The sequence below is a fragment of the Eptesicus fuscus genome, chromosome 12, assembly GCF_027574615.1.
Source record: "Eptesicus fuscus isolate TK198812 chromosome 12, DD_ASM_mEF_20220401, whole genome shotgun sequence".
In the NCBI taxonomy this organism is placed as follows: Eukaryota; Metazoa; Chordata; class Mammalia; order Chiroptera; family Vespertilionidae; genus Eptesicus; species Eptesicus fuscus.
Window position 1 is genome coordinate 69,044,482 of NC_072484.1, and position 22,055 is coordinate 69,066,536.

The 22,055-nt window shown below is 42.2% G+C and overlaps 1 protein-coding gene across 2 annotated transcripts in view; it reads right to left on the reverse strand.

The window, feature by feature from the left end:
• The window catches only part of PKIG (cAMP-dependent protein kinase inhibitor gamma), a 75,673-nt gene that overhangs the window by 32,848 nt on the left and 20,770 nt on the right, over positions 1–22,055 (reverse strand). The gene's annotated exons all lie outside the window — the stretch shown is intronic.

A 22,055-nucleotide genomic window follows, 5' to 3' on the forward strand; every position in this document is an offset into this window, starting at 1 on the left:
TCTGGGAGAAAACCCGAAAGAATTCACTAAGCAAATCCTGGGGGACATTGAAAGAGGCAGCATAAACTGGAAGATAAGATAAAGAAGCAAGAGAATTTAACTATCCTTAGGGACTAACATGGAACAGTAGTGGTTACAAGAGATAATAATTGCTTGCATTTGCAGAGTGCTTGGTGGGGAAGACATATAAACCTCTCTACTTTAGTGTACAGTGGAAAGCAATGTGACACTATAGTGATTATCAGCATCAATTTAGGAGCCAGAGACGTGGATCTGAGTCCTATGCGACTACTTCAGGATATGTGTTTTTTTTTTTTTTTTTAATTGTAAAATGGAATGCTAGGGCCTCCATTTTAGGACTGTGAGAATATTACATAACATGTAAGGGAACTGTAAGTTTTTGACATATACTGAGTGTTGATAGATGGTAGCTCTCATTGTTGTAGTACATAACCTCATTTGATTCTCATTTTATAAGAATTAGGTACCCAGGGGCTACACTATTAATCTCCTTTTCCTGAATAGGAAAATAAAACAGAGAAGTGATGTGCCGGAGGTCACACAGCTCAAGATGAAAGGGCCAGACTTGGAAAATGAGTCTTAATTAGTCCAGCACACATGCCAATGCTACTTCTCAAAATGGTTATTTCACCGAGTCTGGTCCTTATTTCTAATTGGGATCATCTCTTCTTAGAAAAATGAGCTAAGCTTATTAAAACAAATGGGCAAGGTGTGGGAGGGAGAGTTTTCCTGGGTTCAGCCAGGCCAGGGATGGGGAGAGCTGGTCAATCTGCTGCTTAAAGAAAACATTTGGGCCACTAGGTAAGAGGTGGTGCTTACTTGTTTTACTACCAGAATACCGTGTGGTCTAGAAGCAAGACTGGGCTTCCGTCACCTCTCCCCCAAAGAGGCAGATGTGATTTGTCTTAAAGCTACTTGGATGGGTAGTGGGGTTGGAGCTCTATTGGTAAAGAAGAAGCTATTTATAGGTGTGGGTAAGGCTGTGGTCGTTTGGAACTTAGCCAGAATTTTAATTCGTTCTCAGAAAATTTTGATGCGCATCAAAAAAGGGCCAGGCCAGCAGGCTATATATAGGGTGGGGCAAAAGTACGTTTAATTATTTGTATGGAAAATAATACAATAATCTTACCTAATAAAAGACAAACATGTAAATTGACTGTACCTCTGCTACACCACCAGCCAATCAGGAGTGATATGCAAATTAACCCAACAAAGATGGCGGTTAATTTGCATACACAGGGGCTGAGTGACGGGGCGGGAGGCTTGCGTCGTTGCCATGGCGGGACGCAGGCGTTCTGCTCCACCTCCAGTCTCTCAGGGCCTCTGGGCAGCGTGGGAAGAAGGCAGGCTGGAGCCAAAAGAGGCGGCTCCGGGGCCTGAGCGGAAAGGGGCTGGGCCGGAGTGGAAAGGCGGTGCCAGCAGCCAGGGAAAGGAAAGCCCATTCTAGCACGAATCTTCGTGCATCGGGCTTCTAGTTAATAAATAATAATACAGGAATAAACTGTTTCATGTACTCACAACTGTAATCCTACTTTGCCCCACCTTGGAGTTTGCCAATCTGAAGGCTTTCCCACAGCTGGTATGGGACTGCAGTGGAATAAAAAGAACACCAGCCTGGTAACCCAGGGAGAACAGCAGTTAATGGCTCAGAGACCTGGGTTTCCTGTTCCTAGCTGTGTATGAACTTGACCTACCTGTGTATGTGCCTTGGTTTCCCACTGTAAAACAGGAATTAAAATGAGACTTATCCTGCAAAATGCTTAAGTGGATAGGTGCCTGACACATACTACAAGTTAAAAAATACTTGCAAAAAATAAGCTGTAGCATCTTAATAGCAAAGTCATTATTTTCTAATTCTGACTCAGTTTTACCATTCTCTGCCCTGAGGATGACGTGACAATAAATGAATACGGTCAAGAATGCTGGGAAGCCAGAAAAAGGGCCCAGTGTTTCTCTAGAACATCAGGATGAGCACGGAAGGAAAAGCCTGCCGAGAGCAGCTGGAATGCTCTCAGCAGCAGCCCCCAGCTGGGAGGGCCTGGAGGCCGGGCCATTGTTTGGCTGGGCCTTTATTCCAGAAGCCCGAGTGGCATCAGGAAATGAGGATGGGCTCTTGACAGGTCAGTTTACGGACATCACCCTCAGTGCTTTCAATCAAGTTTTGTTACTTGAATGAATGTAATAGTAAGGAGCCCATTCATAAAAACAAAGATACAGTTTCTTTCTATAACATGTATTTGGTAACACTTTCCTTACAGACGAACTGTACACCTGTGACAGAATCCATAGAGAGGACTGTGACACCACCGGCACACTCATTTTGTCTTCTGACAATGGCAGATGTACTTGGGGCCATGCCTGGTGCTGAGCACTCTATAAATACCACTTTATGTCATCCTTCCAACAATCAGGTGCAGGAGGTATTAATATTCTCATCTTACAAATGTGGAAACTGACGTGTGCAGAGACTGACCAATCTACAAAGGTTCGCTGGAGTGACAGAGCCCATGCTGTATTTTTAAGTCCCTGACTCACAGCCAGCACTATCGGCTCCATTGGAGGATAAAGGAAACTTTGGCTGCTTCATAGCACAGAGCTGGCCCGAAGGGCTCAGCCCCTTCACCACAGAGCTGCCCTTAATTCTCACCCCCTCACCCCGAGTCTGGAAGGAGTTTCTCCCTCCTCTGAATTTCCTTAGTACTTTATCTGTTTCTTAAGGAACTTTTCCTCTTCTCTTTTGAGGCATATTTATTTCTGGGCAGATCTTATTCCTCTGCTATAATTTGAGCTTCTTAAGGAAAAGATCTGTGTCTAATTTATAAGCATTTTGTACATATTATGAGATACTTATTAAAATAAAAAATTCATAAACAACAAAAACTTTTATCGAATGTTTACCATATGCCAGATAATACTCTAACATAATCATAATTGCTTATTATAAAAAATAGCAAAATATAGAAGAACAGAAAAAAGGGAGGAAAATCATCCATCATCCTACCACCCAGAAATAACCAGTTATCCTCCTGGTATACAGACACAGAAAGAATCACACCTACACTCAAAACAATGTTTTGAAATCAGACATTTAAGTCATTTGTTGGGGGAGGAGTCAGCCCCACAAAAGGTGACAAAAATGTTCCATTTTGTTGGTTTGTTTGGGAGGATCCTGGCTGCTTTCTACAGAGTTCCATGTTCTGAGGCCCCACATCCTTGTGCCCCTCAGATTACTGCTGAAGTCCGATGAACTGCTGGCAGGAGAAGGGGAGCCTGATCATGCATCTCGCAAATGAGTAGGGGTTTGCAGGGTACCACACTGCCCCTCCCTGCCCTTTTCAGCTTTCTCATGATCCACTTGCCACCAGCTAAAGACAGGTTTCTGACTGGGGCAGTTATGGGACAGATGGATCTTCACTCTTGAGTAAATTTTAAACAATCTTAGCCTTGTGTTTAAAACTGAGACGGGCATGTGATCGCCTCCTGTTCATGAGGAGGAATGCCAAGTCCAGAAAAGGCAGACTTCCTGACTCTGCAGAGCCTGCGCTCTAACAGTAGGAAGTCCTTCTCTCATTCCAGGCTCTCCCTTGCCACTGTGCTTTGCCACTTGCCACTGTGCTTTGCCACTTGCCACTGCGCTTTGCCACTTGCCACTGCGCTTTGCCACTTGCCACTGTGCTTGGAAATCCTACTCAGCCATCAGATGTCAGATTAAATGTCACTTCCTTCTGAGCCAAGTCAGCTCCTGCTTCTGTATCGGTCCTATGGCATTCTCTATTTCTCCTCTCATAACCCTTAACACGTTATTGTAAGTATATGTTATCTGTCTTTCCCAGCCAGACTGTAAACTCTGTGAGATCAACATGTCTCCCTTGTTCACTGGTACAGAAAAGGAAACTCAATGAATATTTTCTAAACACACACACACACACAATCTTGGGTAGTACAGGCTTGAGGTAAAGGGAGCAATAACATGAATTTAAAACGTATCGTGTGCCCTGGCCAGGTGGCTCAGTTGGTTGGACCGTCGTCCTGTGCACTAAAAGGTTATGGGTTTTACTACCGGTAGGGGCATGTATAGGAGGCAACCGAGGAAAACAATAAAGAGAAAATTGTTCCTGTAATGAAAAAGGAAATTCGGACAAATGAGAAGCTTAAAAAAAATTTTTATGTCTTCAGAGAGATTCTGAAGACACTGTGTCCATAAAACATGAAATAAACTGGTAATACTGGGCTCTTGGAAATTAATCATACGAATACTGAAATGAACAATTCAGTATAAGGACTGGAAAATAAGAAAAGGAAGGAAATCTTTCAAAGGATAGAAAATATTCACAGAACAAAAAAGGATCTCTCTATAGAACAGTAATCCAGGAAGTTCACCATCAGACTAAATAGGAATTCCAGAAAACGAATAGAACGGGTGACAAGTACAACAGGAAATTATCTAAGAAATCACGAGGAAAAATTCTCAAAGCTGAAGGAAGATTGCATCTTCCAACTGAATAGTTTAAAGAGTGTTGAGAAAGATGAAGAGAGACTGTAGCTAGACACAGTCTCCTAATCTTCCAGAATTCAAAATGGAAAAAATCCTAAAAGTTTATAGAGAGGCAAACAGACTGTTTCAAAAGAAAAGAATCAGAATGCTCCCAAACTTCTTACCAGCAACACTGGGTGCCTGAGCTCAAGGGAGCAATGCTTTCTGGGGGAAAGGGTCCAAAGGAAACCCATTTGGAACCTAGAATTTATACTCAGCTAGGCAATAAGGACTTAGAAAAATTTCTCTTTCACTCTTTTCTCAGCAAACTACTGGAGAACATACTTTGCCTAAATGAGGATTTAAACTAAGGAGAGTTGAAAAACAGGAATCTAACAAGTGAGGTGAAAGGAATGTCAAGGATGGTGATGAGACCCTGGCTGACTCAGGTCTCCAGCGAGCGCCAGTCTGACCACAGGAGGAAGGTGGGAGGCTCCAGGAAAACAGAACTGATGGACTGCTTGATAGGTTTGCTGAAAACTGTATTGAAAGTCTACAGGAAAGTATGGAAAGCCTTAGCAATAAGGAACAAAAAAATCCTTATTATGAAGTCCAAGAAACATAGTCAAATAGAAAGGAAAAATAATTAGAATGCTACTGGCTAGGTAGTAAATAATATTTGCCATCCCACAACACATATTTTAATTCAAAATGTGATACTGGGAGAAAAAGGTAAGAAGTAGCATGAGAAGTATGTATGAGCCCCGTGGTGTTAATAGAAAAGCTAAAGCCTCACGTGCTGGTCAACAGGTAACATCTAAAACTGATGAATAAAGGAAGAGCAGTAAGGTGGTGTGTGGTCCTGGTTTGGATCTGATTAGAAAAAAAAAAACAAACTTAAGAGTTAATTAGAGATATTTGCTAATAATAAGGGATTATTAATTAAGTTATAGGATTATGGCAGCGTGTGTGTGTGTGTGTGTGTGTGTGTGTGTGTGTGTGTATGAGCCCTTATTCTTTCAGAGATACATGCTAAAGTAGTTATTGATAAAATTACATGATATCTAGTAGCAGGGGGAGAATGGCTGTAGGCACAAATGAAATAAAACTGGTCTTGATTCTTGGATCTGGGTAAATGAGTGGTTCATGAAGGTTCATTATATTATTCTCTTCAGTTTTTTATGTGTTTGAAAATTTCCTCAATAAAATGTTTAAAAAAGATGTATCTATATAAACATATTATTTAGGATATATTAAAAATACTAGAACAAACAGCTAATAGAATCGAAAGTATATGTTCTTGGGAACAGAACAGGAGAGAGGGGAATAGAGGGGTGGGGGTAGGGGATAGCTGATTTTTAGTGTAAGTTTTTAATGATATTTGATCTTAAAAAGAACGAAGCAAAACTATGTGCATGTACCATTTTGACAAAAGAGAGAATTTTTTTAAAAGAAATGGAGGTAATATTTAAATGGAGGTAACCACCAAAAGAACTAAAAGCAGAAAAAATTAGCCCTAGCCCGTCTGGCCCAGTGAATAGTGTTGACCTGGGGACTAAAGGATCTGGGTTAATTCCAGTCAAGGGCGCGTATCTAGGTTGCAGGTTTGATCCCCAGGCCTGGTCGGGGCAAGTGCAGGAGGCAACCAATCGATGTGTCTCTCTCACATTGATATTTTTTCTCTCTCTGTGTTTCTCCCCCTCCCTTATACTCTCCCTAAAAATCAATGGAAAAATATCCTCAGGTGAGGATTAACAAACAAAAAAATTAAAATGGCTCCCTCAGGGTAAGGAGTTAAGCAGAATAATGATGCATATCTGGAATTTTAAATGATGTGCATGTATTACTTTTTTTTTAAAAATATTATCTATTGTCATCAGTTATTGCTGTCAGTTTTTATCAGGGCCTTTTGCTAATCCTGACATCTACACACTGAACCGGTTTCTCCAGGTGAAAAATCCTAACTACCCAGTGTGAATATCTCTGTTACAGAAGACAGGAGAAAAACCAAGCAACGCTTAGAGAAATGGAATTACACTTTATTATTATTATACCAGTGGGCTCAGAGAAAAATGTCTTTCAAATTCTGAGCAAAAACATGGAGGAAGCTTTCCTTATCTATATCTTTCCTAGTCCTTTGTTTCCCAAATTTGGAATGAGACTTCCGGACCTTCCGAGAAAGAAGGCCTGTGTGCTGGGAAGGGGCCATGAGACCATATCTCAAGGTCTGGCCTGGTGCCAGCACTGACAACTTTGTTTGGGGCATAGTTTATGGCCTCTCTGGAATGGGAGTAGTCTTATTTTCCCTATTATTTAAGCAAGCAAGCAAGCGTTTACAGAAGCCAAAATAGCAGGATTAAAATTTCAAACAGCAGTTTTTATATAAGATGGAGGTTACTATGCTTCATCTACACATTAAATGTAATAATTACTATTATTGCCACTTAACTATGTCTACCATTTGTCATTGCTTTACGTTTGTTATTTCTAATCTTTGCATCACTCCTGTAAGACAGGTATTGCTATTCCCATTTTACAGATGAAAAGATTGAGGCCAAGAGACATTAGCCATTTGCTCAAGGTCACAAAGTAGGCCAGGCTTGGGAGATTCTTTCCACCACCTTACTGCTACTTACATTCCACTAGTTGGGTACAGTCCAGATGTGCACTTTTACATAAACTTCATCAACTCCATGAAACAGGAGAGACAAGATTATCCTCACTTAACATATGAAAAAACTAAACCTAAGTTAGATAATGTGCCTAAGAATCCAGTAGTACTTTCCTTCATCCCTTATCATCTATCCCCTTGAAAATAAAATGTCAAGTTATTCATCCTCCTCATGGACATTTGACATAAGAGTCACTAAATGAATGCTGCCAAAGCAAGAATTTCTTTTAAAGAGACTATTTTCTCAAAAGGGATAGAGTAATAACCCATGGAATATCCTCAGTTGCTCAAATGTCAGCTGCCCGCCTGGCATACCGCAGATCAGCTGCCAGCAGCGCAGCTTGCAGCAGTTCCCAGAACCACTGCCGCTCTTCTTGGCTCCAAAAGAAAGGAATGAGCCGTGGGTGCTTCTGCCCTGAAAAGAGAATGTCTATCTCCTAAATCTACTTCAGTCAAGGCCATGTGGCCAAGGCTTTTTATAGTTGACAGTGTGCCTCTAGAGCAGAGGCAAGTTTGTAAAGCTATAGAACAGACTGCGCAGGCGTGAAGCCAAAAGTGGGGAACTGAAGCGCCTGGGTCCTCTCAAGCTGCCGGGTAAGCTAACAGCTCCACTTGGCAGAGAAACAGCCCCAGGGCTGGACACAAGTGCCATGAGCCTGGTGTGAGAGGGGCTCTCCTGGCAGCGGAACAATGGCCAAGCAGCAACTAGGGGGAAGAAGCTGTTTACTGAAGTTCAAACTATTTCTAGCACCAGCAATCTGCACATATTTGGATGACGAATCTCTGAGCTTCAAGTGAGCAGTGCTTTGCTCCTGGACGCTCACCAAACACATCGCCTCCCCACACCACCCCCAGACCCGCTCCCTAACACTTGTTGCCCTCGAGGTGTTTTATTTAAGTTGATGAGTTTTAAAAGATTATAAAAAGAAACTACATTTTAAGAATAACTAACCTGTTTTTTAATCCTCACTCAAGGATATGTTTTTATTAATTTTAGAGAGAGAGAGGAAGGGAGAGAGAGTAGGAAACATCAATGTGAGAGAAACATCAACTGGTTGACTCCCGTATCCACCCTGACTGGGGATCAAACCCACAACACCTAAGTATGTGCCCTGACCAGGAATCAAACCCACAACCTTCCCAACCAAGCTATCTGGCCAGGGCAAGAACAAGTGACTTTAATTCACTCGTCTATAAGTTTAAACTACATAGTATCATTTTCTTTAAGGCGTGAATCAGATATTAAATTCTAATACATGTGTATTCTATAAAACACCACACAACTGAAATGCAAACAGCACCTGAATGAGGTCTCTATTTTAACATGTCCTACACTGTTGTAATGACACTGAGCCCTGCTCAAGACTTACAAGAGAATGTTTCTTATGACACAGTTTACATAGGATGATAAAAAGGTTTAAGTGCAGATCCACAAACAATATGTCATCGCATACACATTCCAAACAAACAAAAGATGTCTTATTACCTACCCACCAATTCTGGGGCAGAAGCAGTTGTAGGGTTCCATGATCAACAATGCGGCCCCCCCCCCCCCCCCCCCCCCGCCCTCCACTGCATTCCAAACAGGAGAGGTTTGCCTGTAAGGAAAAGATGTGCAGAGCCTTCTGCACAGTTGTAACTCGCAGAAGGTGTTACATATACCTTTGACAACAAACGTGTTTGGAAAAACCAGCCTACCTCTAAAAGCTGCCTCGTTTTTACAGCAAAAGCAATGCTCATCAGCCATCTCGCCTGAGACAGGCATTAATCCCAAAGGGGAAAACGGATTGTTAATCATCATGTACTATTATTGGCTAAATTGTTGGTGGCTTTCAGTCCTGTCACACAATGCAGACAGAAACCAGCAGAGAGAAAAAGGGCAGTAAGTGAGAAGAAAGGTTTACAGTGTGAAGGGTGATGCTGGACGGTTAATTTAGGAAGAGGTAACAGAAGGGACTAACTTGTTTCTTTTCCCTCTGCTAAGGAAGCTCATTAGAAGACAAACAAAAAGGTCTCTAAGATAAGCTTTCAATAACACCACTTTCAGGAGGAAAGTGCTAGTGAGGGTAAAGAAAAGAAACATGTCTATACACTGTGGAAATGTAAATTATTTTAGAAAAATTTTGCAGGTCAACTTGCCAATATTATATTAACCATAGTTTTTTTTTAAACTTTTTTTTTATTGATTTCAGAGAAAGGAAGGGAGAGGGAGAGATAGAAACATCAATGATGAGAGAGAATCATTGATTGGCTGCCTCCTGCACCCCTCAACCCTCTTACTAGGAATGGAGCCTGCAACCTGGACATGTGCCCTGAAAGGGCATTGAACCCTGACCTCCTGGTTCATAGGTCGACACTCAACCACTGAGTACAAAGGCCGGGCATTAATCATAATTTTTTTTTAAAGTGTGTGTTTTTAAATATATTTTTATTGATTTCAGAGAGGAAGGAAGAGGGAGAGAGAGATAGAAACATCAATGATGAGAGAGAATCATTGATTGGCTGCCTCCTGCACGCTCCCCACTGGGGATCGAGCCCACAACTCTGGGCATGTGCCCTTGACCAGAATCGAACCTGGGACCCCTTAGTCTGCAGGTCGACGCTCTATCCACTGAGCCAAACCGGCTAGGGCTTGGTTAGAATTCTTAGTAGCAAATGACAAAATCCATTCTAGCTGTATAAGCGGAAAAGGCTGCCTCCTACAAGCCCCCCACTGGGGATAGAGCCTGCAACCCGGGCATGTGCCCTTGACTGGAATAAAATCTGGGACCCCTCAGTTTGCAGGCCAATGCTCCATCCACTGAGCCAAACCATCCAGGACTTAATCATAATTTTTTTAAAAAAATAATTACTTATTGTTGAAAGTATCACACATGTCTCCCCTTTTCCCCCATTGACCCTCTCCAGCCTCCTCCCACCCCCCCGACCCAGGCGCTTCAGTTCCCCACTTTTGGCTTCACGCCTGCACAGTCTGTTCTATAGCTTTACAAACTTGCCTCTGCTCTAGAGGCAAACTGTCAACTATAAAAAGCCTTGGGCCACATGGCCTTGACTGAAGTAGATTTAGGAGATAGACATTCTCTTTTCAGGGCAGAACCCCCCTGTGTTCTCACTCCCCCCCCCCCCCCGCCCCCGCCCTCCAGCCTGGTACTCGTCTGCATAAAAATATCTCAAACAAAACAAATCAAAACAAAAACCAGAGCTCTTTTCTTTAATAACCAGTAACCATGGATTTTCTTTTATGCTACTTTAAGAAAAAGGAATTAAAAAACTAAAAGGATGTTCTGAAAAAAACTTCTAATACTAACAGGAACCTGCAATCCCCGATGCTGGTTTGCATTGTTAGATCAGCAAATATTTATTGAGCTATGAAATGGTAACAATGTCCGCTATTTGCATCGTATGGGGCTCTTTCACATCGATTGTCTCATTTCTTCTGCAATACATTTTCTCTTCGTAAGTGCTTATATTACCATTTCATTAAAAAAAAAGTGGAAGGTAAGAAGGGAAAGTGACTTGCCTAGGGTCTTTTTTAGCTTGTAAGTCCTGCAGCCAAAAATAAGAATACAGGCAGACCTACCTTTTCCTAAATTTACAGGGAAAATGTCAGTAATGAGAGAAACAGGAAGGCAGGAGAGATAGCAGCAGGATAGAAAGTGGAGAGACTATGTTAAGTGGCACTGTTAGAGCATGGGTGTGAATGCAGATGTACTTGAGGACAAATCCTGGCTCCATCTTCTACTTACTAGCTGTGTGATTTTAGGCAAATCACTTAACCTCTCTGAATTCATTAGTAAACTAAAGAAAATAATAGTGTCCATTGCATTTAAATGGGGAGGTAGAAGGAGAAGTGAAGAGGTGCTAATTTCTTCATCTTTTACAGAGTTACAAAGAGAGTGGATTAAGACTGCCATTTTAGCCAATAGATGGACTAAATTTCCCAAAACCCTTCTCCCCAAATCCTTCAAATGATAAGAAATAGTAATGAGACGAATAACGTAAATATAAATTTCAGAAGAAAGGAAATCCAGTCTTATGATGATGAGAATAGGAATTTTACTTTAAATGTGCCTTATTAGAGATTTCTTTGTAATGATAAGGTGAAAATGGAAAATGCCTCAACTGCTGAGAATAGTGAAAAACTGAAAACAACCTTACAAGTCCCCAGTAGGAAGTGGCTAAGTAAACTTTGATCTACCTATAGAACTGAATATTATATAGTCACAATAAGTGATGCTACAGAAGAATATCTAATTGTTAGACATGAGCAGAGCAAGGATGAGGGTCAGGTACAGACACTCACCAGGCAGAAAGCCCGGGGAGGCCTAACAAGGGGCAAACCTGGGAAAACAAGAACCTTGTCCCCAGGTTCCTCCCATAGCTAGTCATGCAGTTTAGACCCCCTGACCTTTTCCTCCCTAAAGGTAACATCTAAGCCTCGGGTGTATTTCAGCTCCAGGCTCAGAGAAGCAGCAAAACCAGACAAGCGACACAGTGGCCACCTCAGGACCTCTCAGCTACACTGACTAATGACCCCATGCCCTGGCACCAACCAATCAGTGGAGACCACGACCCTCAAAGAGAAATAATTACGTTCAGGACAAAGGAGCCAGTGACCATCTCCCTCCAGGGAGCACGCCCCTGCCATTCCCTTCCCCTCTCCCTCCCCCTAGGCATGTATCCCCGAACCTCTAAGTCCCCATGAGACTTGCAACCAGAGGAGCAATGGGCAGTGGCAGCTTGTCCTGGACTAACCCCCTGAAGCTGTCTCCAAGGCCCCCTTTTCTCTGACTTCTCAGTGAGCCAGAGCAGCCCGCCTAGGCTCTCCTGTTGCCTCTTCTATGCCCTTCCTGTTTCACTGTCCTGAGTATATTTTTGCTGCCATCATGGACCCAGTACCCTTTGGCTCAGTGCTGTGTAGCCCTTCCCTTTGGATATCCCCATCCTCCATCCCCTTTTCCTTAAATAAATTCAAGTTTTCTTTATTCACTCTCTGAGATGGCTGTTTAGCCTGCCTGCACAGCACTGACTTTAACTTTTCACTAATGACATGAAAAAAGTCTCATTTTCGTGTTAAGATATATACAGTAGGGTTTCATATTTGAAAAAGGAAAAATTGCATTTTGCATAAAAAAGAAGGCAAACTACTAGGAACACTGAAGATCATTTTATTTTCTTTCAGTCTATTGGTATTTTAAATTTTTCTAAAAAGCATTAGTTTTATAATAAAAACATAGTATTACTTCCATAAAAAGAAAAAGACAAAAAGCTATTTTTAAGTTCCTCCGGATGATATATACCAAGCGCCACAAATATGTACACACTCTGACTTATAAGTGAGAGAGATATTTATAGCAGTGATTACTAACAGTGAAAAAATGGAAACATTCAAAATATTAAACACATTGTCTGGCCATTGAAAACAGTGGAGAGAGACATGAGCCACACTCTGCCAGCTGAGCAGTCTCCAGGGCCCTGCTGCTGCCCTCCACTCCCCTGGCCCGGCCCAGGACGTGTGCTGCCAGCTTGTGCCTGGCACAGGGGGTGGGCACTGGGACCTTTCCCACATGTAGAAGGCACGCCTGAAAGTGGGAGGAAATGAAGTCTCTAAGCTCTGTTCAGGCACCGCAACCATATTCAAGCTGCCTGATGACAGCAGTGATCATGAAGAGCATAAGAATATGTGGGGAAGCATGAGACTTGGTAGGAAAGTTGTGAGGAGGACATTCTGAGAAAAGGGAAGTGTGTGGAAGGACGCCTGCCCTGTTTATCGGAATTCCGACTTAGGGGAGTCTTAGGGGAGTGCTGAAGGCGGAACCCCTAATTATTCCTTGACCTTTCCAAACAAGTCTGTGCATGTGCAGACCCTCAGGTTTTACTGGAATCCTCCTGCTTAAGACCTGGATGCCCTTGCCTAGAGGACAATGTAAACACGTGTGTCCTCCCAAGATTACTCACCCTTCTGATTGTATCTAAAAGATAAACTTTATCTCAAACTGCTGCGACAGTAAAAGGCTAACAGGCAGGCAATTCTCTTTGACAGTGAAACTGTGTTGGAGTCATCTGTTCATCCATTGTTCAGGGGCTGCTGGTCAGCCCCAGCAAGAATAGCGAAAGAAAGGAGAGAAGCAGATCCCAGGAAAAGAAAAGGAAACAAAATGGAAGAAAAAGGAAGATTTTTAGAAAGGCCAGACGGAAACCTGGGCGGATGAAGCAGGACCCTCCGGTCAGAGGGAAGTGCCCTGGACAGCCTCCGAGCTCTTAGCCAGAGCCCTCCTTCAAAAGCTTTGAGGAGACATCACAGAAAAAGGACCCCAGAGCTTTCTTCTCACTTCCCATGACTGATCATATTGCTCCTGGCAGCTTGATGATAATTATACATCCAGGGGATTTTAGTACAATGAAAGATTAAATCAAGAGTAAGGCTATGAGACCATAGTCCAAAGGTAACTTCAAACTAATGTGCAACCATGCAACCGTGCCATGATTTATAATAAACAGACTGTTATTAAAGCTGCAAAGAGGCTACTGTGTCCACAGATAAAAATTCTTAGCCAGGAACAAATTCCAGGCCTGAGGCAGCACAGTCTTTAAAGGAGAGCTGACTTGCAAAAGATGAAAGGGACCCTTCCCTCCCCCTCTGGCCGGACAAAGGCTGTTGGCAGTGAGATAAGAAAACTGTAGGTACTCAATGTTTCTCAATGTTTCTAAAAGTCTTTAAAAGTCCCAAGTAGGAGAACAAGAAGAAAGATGACATACTTGAGGATAAATGTAAACAAATTAGAAAGAGAACAAAAGCAGGCTGGCCTCTTGTGTTACAGGAACTAGAGGAAGCTGACAACAAGCTCAGTGTGAATGTGAAAAGAGAAAATTCCGAAAGGGACAATGACACTGTGACTTCTCCATCCCTCAGGTCCCATGGTAGGAGAACCGGGGAATAAGACCAGAAGACTTGAATGTGGACTGAATATATTATATAGGATCAAACAAGAGAAGAACAAAGTTATACCTGAATTATGGTCCCTACAATGTTTATGCACCCAACCAGTGACTTCATTGTCTGCAAATATCAGCAAGGATAATTCTGATTTAGTTACCTTACAGGAAAGACTGATCTAAGTACTCCTCAACAGCCATTAGTTTCTGGCCATTTCTCAAGATTATCCATACATTATGGCAGAGAGCTTCAAAGGTGAGCCTTCTGAAACTGATGATCATAAAATTCTGATTATCCATACATTATGGCAGACTTCTAATAATAGAATCCTCTGTGACATGGAGACACCATCTGAAGCTGAGGATTAGAAGGGACATTTAACAGAGCAAAAAGAAAAAAAAAGAAAGCAAAAAGAAAAAGAAATATTTAATTACAGAAATAGAGCCAATAGGCTCTTAGAACTCTAACAATCAAGACAGGCTCACAGCACTGAATGTAGTTAAAAACACTGGCATACCAGTTGAGGTTTTTGACTGGAATGTCCCAAAGGAACTTTGATGAGGACATCATATTATTCAGGGAGTTGCAAGATGTCCAGAATGAACATATGAACACTGACTGCCTGTCCTAGTCTCTTAGGACCCACTTACACAGAGAGTAGCTCACTGAACAAGTAACTAATTCTTCTTTTCTCTCTTGCTTTGATAATCCTCAACAGAGGATATTTTTTCCATTGATTTTCAAAGAGTATGAGGGAGGAAGGAAGGAGAGAGAAGAGAAGAGAAGAGAAGAGAAGAGAAGAGAAGAGAAGAGAAGAGAAGAGAAGAGAAGAGAAGAGAAGAGAAGAAGAAAACATTGACTGGTTGCCTCCACACACTCTAGCCACGAAGCCATACCAGCCAGGGCAATAACTGATTACCTTAAAGAACTAATACAGCAAGTAGCTCCTGTTCCAACTGTTCAATCCTACAGCTACAGTGCAAACGCAGCCATAGAAACAGTGCAAATAAATGAACATGGCTGTGTTACAACAAATTTACAAAAACAAGTGGCAGGCCATATTTGGCCTGCAGGCCATGGTTTCGCAATCCCTGCATTAGAGGATGGGATGCTAGCAGTCAAACGCATGCAGTGTTAAGAGTTTTTAAAATAATCATCTATGGTCATCTGAAGCAAAGTCCATACTGAAGGCAAAGCTATTGCAAACTCAGTGGTTGCTGTGCAGACCAATGAGGGACACAAGGAACGTCAAGGCCATGAATTGGGTTAACTGCACCTAACCGCTTTGGAAACCGTAAAGAAAATTACAAGCTCATGCTATAGGGCTGTGTTAGGGCATTAATTTCTGATGTCAAATATCAAATGTCATTTGTGCCGAAGAAGTGAGTCAAGGCTGCAGTGGTGTTTTCTCTAAAACAGCCTCCCTAGTGTGGCTAGGCACTTCTCATGGAACATGGTCCCTGCCTGCTTTTTTTTCCATTTGTGTAACATTCAAGCCCAGATCCATCAACTTCCTGGAGACTCTAAAAGCTACCTTTTCCGCTGATACAGCTAGAATGGATTTCATCATTTGCTACTAAGAATTCTGACCAAGCCCTAGCCGGTTTGGCTCAGTGGATAGAGCGTCGACCTGCAGACTAAAGGGTCCCAAGTTTTATTCCGGTCAAGGGCTCATGCCCAGGTTGTGGGCTCGATCCCCAGTGGGGAGCGTGCAGGAGGCAGCCAATCAATGATTCTCTCTCATTGATGTTTATATCTCTCTCTCCCTCTTCCTCTCTGAAATAAATAAAAATATATTTTTAAAAAAGAATTCTGACCAATACCTAATAAGCACCTCAATTATAGTTCTCAGCACAGTACATTATACTTGTTATATTTCTGTCCATATGGAGAATGTACTTTATTCAACTCTGTAGCCCAGCACCCAGCACAATGCCTAGCAAACAGGAGGCACCTAAAAATAAGACGAATATACAGAACAGAAAAAAACACAAACACATGAAAACTATTGCTTTAGTTAAAATGATGAGATAAATAGTTTTACAATGATGTCTTAATATATTTTTTTGAGTTTCTAGGTCAAATTTAGTATCATTCACCCAAGACCAATTAGCATAGTAGGGACCACATGCTCTAATGAAGAAAAATGCTGATTCTGTTTCCATTGATAAGATTGAACAGAGTTTCAAAGCTTTAAAGGTTTGTATGTTTATGTCCAGAACAATGATAGGAATGTGAAATCATGATCAGGAAGGTGTGTTTCCTCCTGTGCTCACAACTTATCTTATAATACAACTAGGGGCCCAGTGCCGAATTCGTGCACCTTGAAAGGAACTGTGGGCCGCGAGGCTGCAGTGGGCACAGGGGTGGGTCTCGGCCCATCCTCCACACCCCTGCCTGGCCCCGCCTGCCGGCAGCCCCACTCCCGCAGCCGTTGGCTCCAACGCGCTGACAGCTCTGGCCCGGCTCGTATTCCTGATGGTGCGGAGCGATGGGGGCCAGCGCCAGCAGCAGGTGCGAGCGGGGCTGACACCATCAGTGGGTGCGAGCGGTGACTGCTGCCCAGATCGCCCTTCAGGAACAGAAGCCTTCAGGGGCGATTAGGGCCGGCAGCCACCGCTCGCACCGGCTAACAGCGCCAAGCGATCGGGGCTGGGGCTGGGTACTGGCAGCAGGTGCAAACGGTGGCTCTAGCGCCAGCAGTGGGTGCGAGTGGGGCTGGCACCGGCAGCAGGTGCGAGTGCCGGGTGGGACCGCGGCACATGGGAGCAAAGAATTTTCAGTGACCACCAGAGGCTCACCCTGACAGTGACCGGTGCCTCACCTTGGTCTGGTGCCCCTGCTCACCTTCTCGACCATCCGCGTGCACCTCCTGGTGGTCAGTGCACGTCATACGACTGGTTGTTCGGTTGTTCTGCTGTTTGTTCTATTTGCATATTAGAGTTTTATAGATAGATAGATAGATAGGTAGATAGATGGGGAGTCACAGAAAGTTTAAAAAAAAAAAAAAAAAAGATCACCGGCCCTGTTTGGCTCAGTGGATTGAGTTTCTGCTGTTGAACTGAAGGGTCCCAGGTTCAATTCCAGTCAAGGACACACATACCTTGGTTGCAGGCTCAATCTCTGGCTCCAGGCCAGGGCATGTGTGGGAGGCAACCAATCGATGTGTCTCTCTCATATCGATGTTCCTCTCTCTCTGTCTCTCCCTATTCCTTCCACTCTCTCTAAAAATGTCAATGGAAAAAATATCATTGGGTGAGGATTAATCAAAAACCAAAAATAAATAAATAAGATCACTGGATGAGGTGGCCTTAGGATCAGGCAAATAACAAAAAAGGTGAGCCTTCTGAAACTGATGATCATAAAATTCATTATAACTCATGCTACGTCACAATTTAGACAGAGCTTATAAATGCAATGAAGGTGTGCCCTTTCATGACATCAGAAACTAGCAACTTCAAAATGGCACAAAAATGAGATCAAAATCCTAACACATCATGAGGCCTATGCTACTGCGGTAATAGTAGGTTTGGGGAAATGAAAAGGAATATTAAAAAAGGACTCAGTTTAAAACTGACATTTTCCCACCTGCTGTGTGTGGGGAAGAGGGAGCTTTGACTCCAGGTGCTTATTCCAGTTACTTTGAGTATAAGAGATTCTATCCCCTAAAAGTTGATCAAGACACTACCAGATTTTTCTTTCCTGCAGTCAAAATTAATCTCTCCATCTACCAGTATCTGAGAAGGTGAGGTTACTAAGTAGAGCCAAACCTCACACTGAAAATAACTCCTGGTGGATCTATAAATTTAAATGCAAAAATATCAAGCCATATAAGTACTAGAAAAATTCAGAATACAACATTTTATAACTTCACAATGGGGGAGGCCTTTACAAATATGATATAAAATACAGAAGTCATTAAAGAAAATACTGATAAATTTGACCATGTGTAAAATTATTTTGCATGGCAAAAAATAATTATCAGCAAAGTAAAAATCAAATTTGGGGAAAAATGTATTTCTTACGATGAATTGAAGCATCCATCTTATATAAAAACTGCTGTTTGAAAATTTTAACCCTGCTATTTGGCTTCTGTAAATGCTTGCTTGCTTAAATAATAAGGAAAATAAGACTACTCCCACTTCAGAGAGGCCATTAAACCTTCCCGGATGAAATTATCAGTGCTGGCACCAGGCCAGGCCTTTGGTTGAGGTCTCAAGGCCCCAGCACATAGGGGCTCTTTAAGAACTTGCAAAAGGGGCTGGAAACACCCCATATTTGGGAGACAAAGAAGGTAAAAACATATAAATAGGGAAAGTTCCTCCATGTTGGGGCCCAGAATTTGAGAGACATTTTCCTCTGGACCCGTGTGTAATAAATGTAACTCCAAACTCTCCGAGCATTGCTTGATTTATTCCGGTTCTCTGTAACAGAATAACCTATTCCTTAATCTATAAAGAGCTTCTAGAAATTGATAAAACAAAGTCCAATAACCCAAGGGGACAATAAGGTCAGAATATGAGCAGGGAATTTACAGAAAAGAAAATACATAAAATTCTGAATATATGGAAAGTAGTGCAGTTGGGGGTGAACAGGCTGAAAGGTGGGGGCAGTTGGGGGAGAGCAGGCTGGCAGAGGGGGGGGGGCAGTTGGAGGCAATCAGGCAGGCAGGCAGGTGAGCAGTTAGGAGCCAGTGGCCCTGGATTGTGAGAGGGATGTCCGACTGCCACTTTAGGCCCGATCCCACAGGGGTCCCAGATTAGAGAGGGTGCAGGCTGGGCTGAGGGACACCCCCCTCTGTGCACAAATTTCGTGCACCAGGCCACTAGTCTTTCAATAAAGTCTTATGATTTTCTCTATAGGGACCTTCCATTTTTGATTCTGTTGTAGAGTGTGTTTTTTTAAATTTAATTTTCTATCTGTAGCTGGTATAGAGAAATATAATTGATTTGTATATTGATTTAATATCCAGCAAACTTATAAAAACTTTAATAGATTTAATAATTTATATATAGAATTATTTTATAATTTCTTTTTTAAAATTTTATTTATGGATTTGAGAGAGAGGAAGGGAGGGAGAGAAAGAAACATGGATTTGTTGTTCCACTTATTTATGCATTCACTGATTGATTCTTGTATGTGTCTTGACCAGGCATCAAACCACAATTCAGCATATCAGGACAATGATTTCAGAGAAGAAGGGAGAGGGGGAGAAGGGGAGAGGGGGAGAGAGAGAGAAACATCAATGATGAAAATCATTCATTGGCTGCCTCCTGCATACCCCCAACTGGGGAGCCAGCCTGAAACCCAGCCTTGTGCCTGACTGGGAATCGAACTGTGACCTCCTGGTACAGAGGTCGACATTCAACCACCGAGCAACACCGCCCAGGCTGAAACAGTTTTTAATACCCTACTCTTAGAAAAAGAAAATGTCACATGTTCTGTAGGTAACAAAAATAACTAGTAAGGTGATTATTTTCCTGTGTTTGTCAATGAAGTCAAGAGAAACACTGCCTCTGTAGCCAGGCGTGCTTTTAGAAAGCTGTCTTCAAAATGCAGATGGCCTGGGAGTCTTTCCAGGAAGACCTCAAAAAACCAGTCTTCGGTGCTCTGTCTACTGTAGACACTTTGAATTCTACAAAGCATTTAGGGGTTTGCCCTCTGCTAAAACATCTTATGATTAGGATTACCTGACTCAGCTGCTAAAAGTACACAAATAACAGGTGGTATACATTATACAAAACAGAGACTCAGATCACTGACTCTACAAAGGGTCATCAGAGATGGGCCAGACCCTCTCCAGGGCCTGTTTCTTCTTTGTGAAGCCCCAAGACTAAGTAAGCATTTCCTTTAAGACAATTAAGACCCTAAATACTCCTATTGCTCCCTGAAGTGACCTAAATAAATGACAGGGGAAGGGGTGGCGCGGGGGGACAAAGAGGGAGGAAGGAATGACCGAGCTTTCCTTATAATAACTACCACTAAATGAGCACCTACTATGTGCCAAAAACTGCCTGGTACTTCATATAATTCATCTTTAAACTTACAACAATCCCTTAAAAAGGGTATTATTATCAACATTTTATAGATAAGGAATCTGGAGCTCACAGAGGTTGAGTTATCCAAGGCTGCACAGCGGTAACACCATGATTTGAACTTAGATCTGACTTGGAAATGCTTGTCTCCCTATATCCCAAACTCAATTCAAAAATACATATGAATCACCACATGCAAGGCAATGTACAAGGTACCACAGGGGAGACAAGGCAATGAGGCTACTCCAATTATCAAGAAGGAAAAGAGGATTACTAGGAGAGATTCATTTCTCGACACCCATTATCTGGAACAAGGCCTGTTACAGGAGTTTCCTGGGACATTATTTCCTGAAATATATGTGGAAGATAAAACACCTATCAAATGTAACACAAGGCAGTCTATGGTTAGCCATGAGAGAGAACTTGCTACGAGAGTTTAATTATATCATGATCAGGGCTCTGAGGAAGATCCATGAACAACAAAGCATTTGAGATAAGCTTGACAAATGGATTTTGACAGGCAACAGTGAAAACAAAGATCAGTGGAATACAGAGAGCAATACAGTGGGATAAATCCTTTAGCTCCTCCTCCAGCAAAACATGGAAAAATGAATCTGGAAAAGGAAATTGTGTCGGCCCTAACCATACATTTTCTTTGAATTTAACCTACAGCTCCTTCATTAGTTAGGGGCTTAATCACAAGGAACAACAGCCTATAATTATTGGAATCGAGTGTCTAGGTCAGTGGTCGGCAAACTCATTAGTCAACAGAGCGGCGAGCCGCATGTGGCTCGTGAGCCGCAGTTTGCCGACCACTGGTCTAGGGGACTAGTTAGGTCAAGGACTCTAGTCTTGTTGAAGGGGAAGGCATTTTTGGTTGCACAGTATTTGATTACCTCCTTGGTTTTCAGTAGATGGGGACCAGGAGGGTAAACATCCAGCAAACTGTGAGGAAGTCTTTCAGAAACAAAGATTGTGGATGGCAGTCTCTTAGAAACAAAAATTGCCCTTACCCCACCTGACTTTCAAATAGTACCAAGATATTCATGTAAGTGAAACACCTGTTTTAATTATCTGAGCCCAGAACTTAACTCCTTTTACATGTTACAAAGTACTTTTTGCATGATTCTAGAGGCAATATACATTGCATGGAAAATGAAAGATATAAATACCATGTAAAAGGAAGACGATGCTCTATTTTGTATTTAGGGGTACATTATCATGTCTGTAACATACGTTCAAATAGTTCCGCAAAACTGAAAAGCACATATACATATGTAGATAAAGCATATTCAGCAAAATGTTAACACTGTTTGATATGTAGATGCTCACTGTACTTTTTAATTTTTTTCTGTATGTTTGAAATTTTTCATAATAAAAAGCTGGGGGGAAATTACCTCTCATTAAATGAGAGGTAATTAATAGAGGCTAATAGAATAGACTCTAGAGCTCTGTGACCTTACACAGGTTACTTTCCCTCCCTGTGCCTCAGTCTCCCCATCTGTAACATGAAGATAATAGTACTTAGCCGAAACCGGTTTGGCTCTGTGGATAGAGCGTCGGCCTGCGGACTCAAGGGTCCCAGGTTCGATTCCGGTCAAGGGCAAGTACCTTGGTTGCGGGCACATCCCCAGTAGGGGGTGTGCAAGGAGGCAGCTGATCGATGTTTCTCTCTCATCGATGTTTCTAACTCTCTATCCCTCTCTCTTCCTCTCTGTAAAAAATCAATAAAATATATTTTTTAAAAAAGATAATAGTACTTACCTCATAGAGCTGTTATAAGGATAAAATAAAATGATAAATGGAAGCTGCGTAGAACAGAGCTTGGCACAGATATGTACTATTGAAGACATAGCTATTATCATCATAACTCAGTAAACAGTACCCATCCACATACTTCCCATCTCTCGAGTTATC